Below are 6,000 nucleotides of genomic sequence, written 5' to 3' on the forward strand. Positions count from 1 at the left end.
ACCAATTTTACATGATTTGATAAGAAAGAGAAGTAGAAGGAACAGTTCCTAATTAAATTTATGAAGCCAGTATTACCTTGATACCAAAACTGGACAGGGATAGTATAGAAAGAAGAAAACTACAGACCAATATTTTTTATGAAATTGGCTGTAAAAATCCTCTGCCAAATATTAGCAAATTAAATCCAGAAATATACAAAAAGAATAATATACCATGACCAAGTGGCATTTATTCTAGTTATGCAAAGTTGGTTAAATATTTGAAAATCAGACAATGTTATCCACCATAACCAATAGATTAAAGGGAAAAGTCATGTGATCCTATCCAATAATGCAGAGAAAGCACTTGACAAAATCCAATCTCATTCATGATTTTAAAAAAAGAAGGAAAAAGAACTCCAAGCAAACTAGGAATAGAAAAGGAACATACTGAAACTCATAAAGATGATCTACAAACAACCTATACCGACATTATATTTAACTGTGAAAGACTGAATGCATTCTCTGTAAGATCAGAAACAAGGCACGGATATCTGCTCTCACCACTTTTATTAAATATATTACTGGAGGTTCTAGTAAGAAAATAAAGCAAAAATAAATAAATACATACATTTAAAAGTTAAATTTTTAAAAAGTTCATTTAAAAGATAAAAGGACTATTCCTACTATGTTGAATAGGAAGGAATATATCCTACTGAATGTTGAAGAGTAATATATCCTATTATATTGCCTAAGGAAAAGTAAAACTGTCTGTGTCTGAAGATGAGATGATAATCTAAATGGAGAAAATACCAAGGAATCCACAAAAAGCTTGAGAAATAATATTAGTTTGTAAATGTTTTAGAGTACAAGATCAACACAATTTTATCACATTATATATTAATAACAAATGTGTAGAAGCTTAAATTAAAATATGTGATGCCATTTACAACTGACCTAAATAAGTACTTAAATACAAGCCCAAGAAGACATTTATAGGACCTCTATACTGAAAATTACAAAATGCTGATGAAGAAAAATTTTAAAGTCCCAAACAAATAGGGAGACATACCTTGTTCATGGATTAGAGAACACAACATAATAAAGATGTCAATTCTCCCCAATTTAAGAGGCTTAACACAATTACTCTTAAAATGCCCTCAAGGTTTTTGCGGATATAGACAAGCTTTTTCTAAGATTTATATGGTAAGAAGAGGCTGAAGAATAGCTAAAACAATTTGTAAAGGAAGATTAAAATGGGAGGAATTAATCCACCCAATTTCAAAACTTTGCAGTAATTTTGGAGGGTAGATACATAGATCAATGGAATGGAATAGAGAACCCAGAAATAGACTGACATAAATACATTTAACCTGATTTTGACAGCAGTGCAAAAGCTATCAAGGAAGAATAGACATTTCAAAAAATGGTACTGAAACAGTTGGTCATCCCTCGACAAAAACAAAAAATGAACCTTAACCTAAACCTCCACACCTTACACAAAAATTAAATCAAAGTGGATCATAATCTTAAATGTAAAAGCAGGACATTTTTAGAAAAAGAAATAGGAGAAAATCTTTGGCATCTAGAACTAGGTGAATAATTCTTAGACTTGACACCGAAAGTATGATCAATAAAAGCAAAAACTAATAAATTGGATCTCATCAAAATGAGTTAAAAATGCTTCATAGAAGATCCTTTTAAGTGGATGAAAACTCAAATTACACAGTGGGAAAACATATTTGAAAATCCCATATGAGACAGATGACTTGTATCTATAATATACAAAGAACGCTCCAAACAACTTAAAAAAATCCAACTAGAAAATAGGCAGAAGACAGGAACAGACATTTCATGGAAGAGCATATACACATGGCAAAGAAGCACATGAAAAGATGCTCAACATCATTAGCATTAGGGAAATGCAAATTAAGACCATAATGAGATATCAGAGAATAACTAAAATTATAGTGACAACATCAAATGCCGGCGAGTACGTAGAAAAGTTATATCACGTCACTGGTGGGAAAATAAAATGGTTTAGCCACTCTGAGAAACAGCTTGACAGTCTCTTTTAATCCTAAAAGTAGATTCACCCTACAACGCAGTACTTGTACTCTTGAGCATTTATCCAAAAGAAACAAAAACTTAATTAAGTTCCCACAGAAACTTACACATAAATGTTCATAGCAGTTTTATTTATAATAGCCAAAAACTGGCAACTACCCAAATGTCTTTCAATGGATGAATGTTGAAACAAATTGTGATAAAATCTTATGATAGAATACTACGGAGCAACAATAAGGAACAAATTATTAATATATGCAAAAATTAAAATGAACTTCAAGGGAATGATGCCGAAGAAAAAGTTTTTAGAAGCCAATCTCCGAAGATTAAGTAATTCATGATTATGTTTACATATTATTCTTAAAATAACAAAACTGAAAAAAAAATAACAAAACTGTGGAGATGGAGAACAGATTAGAAGTTGCCAAGGGTTAGAGATGGGGGTAGAAGGTACAGTGGGGAAACTTTGTGAGGTTTTTGTGGTCCCAGTACAAATAATACAGCACTCTTGGTTTTAATCCCTAAAGATTTTAAAAAACAATTCCTAATAAGAGTTGTCCAGATATTTAGCAATGGCAGCAGATTACAGGTATAGCTCCCCAACATGACAACTTCAAAAGAGATTGTACTAATTCAATGCATATGTTAATTTTAAAAAGGCCAGTCACAGTACTTAAATGGTATATATCTTAACGATATTTTTCTAAGTATCTAGCTATACCAGATGGACTAGCAGGATTTTCTGTACATTCAATCTTATTTAAGACAGTAAATCTTATAATAAGAGAGTTAAAAAAAGAAAAAGAAAAAACAACACACCTCAACTACAGTTGGATATTCTCATAGGAAGATGAGGTGAAAAAAGTAGCAGTGGTTCAAAAGCTTAAGCAGTGGCACCTAAATTTGGCTGCATATTAGAATCATCTGAAGCACTTTTTAAAAACCCTCACACTGACTGTTGGTCATCCTAGACCAATAAAATAACTTTAAATCTCCTCAGACGATGCCAGTGTCTAGCCAGAACTGAGAACCAGCAGACTAAGCAGAAGGGGATGTTTCTACAAAGATTTCTTAACAATAAGTCCTTTCACCCAATCAGATTTACCTTCCCACAAAGGGGTAAAGAAGGCTAGATGTTGTCCATACTTGCTTAGCTTTAATTAGCACTTGTGACTTGCCCAAATCCTAGATCATGTTTCCCCTAAATTTCATGTTATTCCCTAAGTTTTTCAAACCCAGGGCTAAGGGGTTTGCCAGGATGAGATTTTAAGTGTTCACACAAGGGAAGTCCCTGGCAAACCAGGACAGTGGTCACTCTACATTGAATTGTAAAGCATCCTAAGTAACCCTGCCACTGCTCCCAGATACTAGTCTGTGCCAACCAGTGGAGAAAAGGCATTCTCCATTACTACCACGGCAAATGCTGCTGTACTTGCCTTGGCTACTCCCTATCTTTTCCAGGCGTCACTCCCCTTCACCTGCTGGTGGACGCTTTGGCCAGCTGACAATGCAGATATTTTCAAACTTTAAGGTGAATAAAAATCATATGGAGGGCCTGTTATAACAGAGATCACTGAGCCCCTCTAGAGTTGCTGATTCCATAGGGCTGGGATAGGGCCCTAAAACTTGAATATCTGACACATTATCAGGGGACGCTGGTAAAGCTGGTCAGGTTGTTACCGAATGCAGGTTCGTGTGTCTGAAGCACAGTGAGGCCAAACAAACCTAAAGGTTGTTCATGACATTTTTTTTTTTTTAATTCCGTATATATGTGTTAGCATACGGTATTTGTCTTTCTCTTTCTGACTTACTTCACTCTGTATGACAGACTCTAGGTCTATCCACCTCATTACAAATAGCTCAGTTTCATTTCTTTTTAGGAATAAAGACACAGACCTACTTGAGAATGGACTTGAGGATATGGGGAGGGAGAAGGGTAAGCTGTGACAAAGCGAAAGAGAGGCATGGACATATATACACTACCAAACGTAAGGTAGATAGATAGTGGGAAGCAGCCGCAGAGCACAGGGAGATCAGCTCGGTGCTTTGTGACCGCCTGGAGGGGTGGGATGGGGAGGGTGGGAGGGAGGGAGATGCATGAGGGAAGGGATGTGGGAACAGATGTATATGTATGACTGATTCACTTTGTTATAAAGCAGAAACTAATAAAAAAAATAAAATAAAATTAAATTAAATTAAAAAAAAAAAAACCTAAAAGTTGGAGTCTGGAGAAGAGAAAGGTTTATTGCAGGATCGAGCAAGGAGAGGGGTGGTCCGTGTTCCAAAACCCCTGAAATCTCCAAAGGATTTCAGCAAAGCATTTTTAAAGGCCAGGTGAGGGAGGGACATCCCAGGGCATGTGATCAGCTCGTGCACAATCCTCTGACTGGCTGATGTTGAGGCCACAAGACAGGTAACATTATCCATCCTTAGGTGCCAGAAGGTCTGGGGGCTACATGCTCATGATCATCAAAGAGTTCATTTCTTCCATTGGGTGGTGGTTTTTAGCATCTGAAAACTCAAGAAATATGCCTGAGATACTATTATCTGAGTACTTCAGAGAGAAACTACAATAGAGGATATGGGGGATGGGTCTGTCCTAGGAAGGCCCCATAGGGTACTGCTTGGTTACAAGGTGACCATACTTTGAGAACCACTGCTCTAGTGGCTTGGAATGTTAAGAAAGTAATGGAAGAATCCCTTCCCAGATCTAGATTCTAGTATCACCAGCTATTTTGGTGGGAGGAAGGGTAAGTTTTGTCCTTGCTTGGACTTCTTGTTCATTTATATCGAAGCCTATTTGAGGCAGTGCACTCGGCAGTCCTGCAGATCTGTCTTTTGCTTCAACAGTGTTTGGAATGAACAGACCCAGGGACGCTCCTTGCTCCAGCCCCCGACCACCCTCCAACCTTTCTTCCTTTTGCAACCTTTGGAATCAGACACTCAGCTATCCTCAGCCTCCAGGACAGGCCAACACCAGTTTTTGAGCTTAGCTCCTTATCACTGATCAACCACGAGTTCCCAGGTTCGTCAGAATTATTCCACCGAGGTGGAAGCCGCCACCCACCGCCTGTTCAACATGCATCTGTGGACACTTACCTCTCTCTGAGCATCTATTTCGACAGCAACAATGGGACTCTGGACAGTATGGGCCACATTTTTCGCCAACTGGCTAAGGAGAAGTGTGAGGGCGCCCAGCGCCTCTTGAAAATGCAAAACCAGTGCTGCGGCCGCGCCCTCTTCCAGGAGGCGCGGAAGCCTTCTCAGGATGAGTGGGGTAAAACCCAGGATGCTGTGGAAGCCGCCATTCTTAGGGAGAAGAATCTGAACCAGGCACTATCGGATCTGCGCGCCCTGGGTCCTGCCCGTGCAGACTCCCAGCTCTGTGACTTCTTGGAGAGCCGCTTCCTGGAGGAGCAGGTGAAACTCATCCAGAAGATGGGCGACCACCTGACCAACCTCCGCAGGCTGGCTGGTCCGCAGGCTGTGCTGGGCGAGTATCTCTTTGAAAGGCTCACCCTTGAGCCAAACAGGAGTCTCTGAAGTCCAGCCGCGTCTGAGGAGACCCTCTGGCGTCAGAGCTTCTGCCTGAAGCCCCGCTCTGCAGCCACTAGGCAGCTTTGTAACCGCCCTGGAGCCCTCTCCCAAGCCTTGGACCAAATGGAAACAGTAACGTTTTTTGCAGAAGGAAAAAAAAGCCTATTTGAAATACAAACACAACAAAGCGAAAAAAAGAAATATATACATATATTCACGTTCTTTTAACATATGAATTGCCCCACTTTATCTGTGTGAAATAAGTTTGTTCCCATTATTGGGCTGGTTCTCAAGCTTTGCTGCTCGTTTGAATTACCTAAAGAGCTTGGAAGAAAAACATTGGTGTCTGGGTCCCAGCCCCAGAGATTTTGATTCAGTAGGTCTAGGGAGGAGCCTGGGCACGGGGAGGTCTCAGAG

General features: G+C 39.2%; 1 pseudogene across 1 annotated transcript in view; it reads left to right on the forward strand.

Annotated features, from left to right (window-relative positions):
- LOC309797796 (ferritin light chain-like) overlaps nucleotides 1–5,589 on the forward strand; it is a 44,919-nt pseudogene extending 39,330 nt beyond the window's left edge. The window contains exon 2 of the transcript in view: nucleotides 5,065–5,589. The product of the transcript in view is annotated as a ferritin light chain-like (transcript). The remainder of the gene's footprint in view (nucleotides 1–5,064) is intronic.
- The last annotated feature ends 411 nt before the right edge of the window (nucleotides 5,590–6,000 follow it).

This window comes from Mesoplodon mirus (assembly GCF_964341445.2).
Source record: "Mesoplodon mirus genome assembly, contig: HAP1_SCAFFOLD_993, whole genome shotgun sequence".
NCBI classification, from domain to species: Eukaryota; Metazoa; Chordata; class Mammalia; order Artiodactyla; family Ziphiidae; genus Mesoplodon; species Mesoplodon mirus.